The following is a 943-nucleotide window of genomic DNA, read 5'->3' as shown; positions in this document are numbered from 1 at the left end:
AGCCTTCACAAAGGAAAAGTAAAATTTCTCTTAAGCTTCGTGACGGGAGGCAGTTTTACAACTTGAAACAAAGCGCCTGCCTAACTTAGGCTTCTATGCTTCCAAGAAGACTGGGAGATAGGGGTGCTGTCTCCTTTTCTGACATTTTAAAAGGATGACTCCTAGTTCAAGAAACACAGCCCTGGGTTGTAACACGGGAAAGAACTTTTAAAAAGATTTATATCCCCCAAATGCAGCAGAGAATCAATTACCAGTTACCAATACCTGTACCAATTATTGGTACAGTTAACAGTTTTCTAATGTAACGCTCTAAGGAAAGGGAGGTCAAGGACCCAGAGGCAGGAAAAAAATACCTGATAAAATGTGTACCTGAGCTGAGGGAAACGTCGAGGCGGTCTTTAATAAATGATTAGCTGTATTTATGCAGTTTTGCACCAAAAAACTCAAAGTATGAGCTTCCACTCTTTCCCGGTTTCTTCCTGCAAAGAGTTGCTGCACACTTGACACAACTCTTTTTCCTTTCTTTCTAGTGCGCCAACCTCCCTGTCTAGTAAAATGTGTACCTGAGCTGAGGTAAACGTCAAGGTGGTCTTTAATAAATGATTGGCCGTGTTTCTGCACTTTTGCACCAACGAACTCAAAAGATGAGCTTCCAGTCTCTCCTGGTTTCTTCCTGCAAAGAGTTGCTGCACACTTGACACAACTGTTTACTTTCTTTCTAGTCACCTAACAACCCAGTCTAGTAAAATATGTACCTGAGCTGAGGGAAACGCCAAGGCAGTCTTTAATAAGTAATTGGCTGTATTTCTTCAGTTTTGCACCAACGAACTCATATTACAAGCTTCCACTCTCCTGGATTCTTCCCGCAAAGCGTTGCTGCACACTTGACACAACTCTCTTCCGGTTTGCTTTTCTTCCAGGGGGCCAACCGCAGGCTCCCTCC

This window comes from Capra hircus, chromosome 7 (assembly GCF_001704415.2).
Source record: "Capra hircus breed San Clemente chromosome 7, ASM170441v1, whole genome shotgun sequence".
Lineage (NCBI taxonomy): Eukaryota > Metazoa > Chordata > Mammalia > Artiodactyla > Bovidae > Capra > Capra hircus.
Note: the sequence above shows the minus strand (reverse complement) of the source record.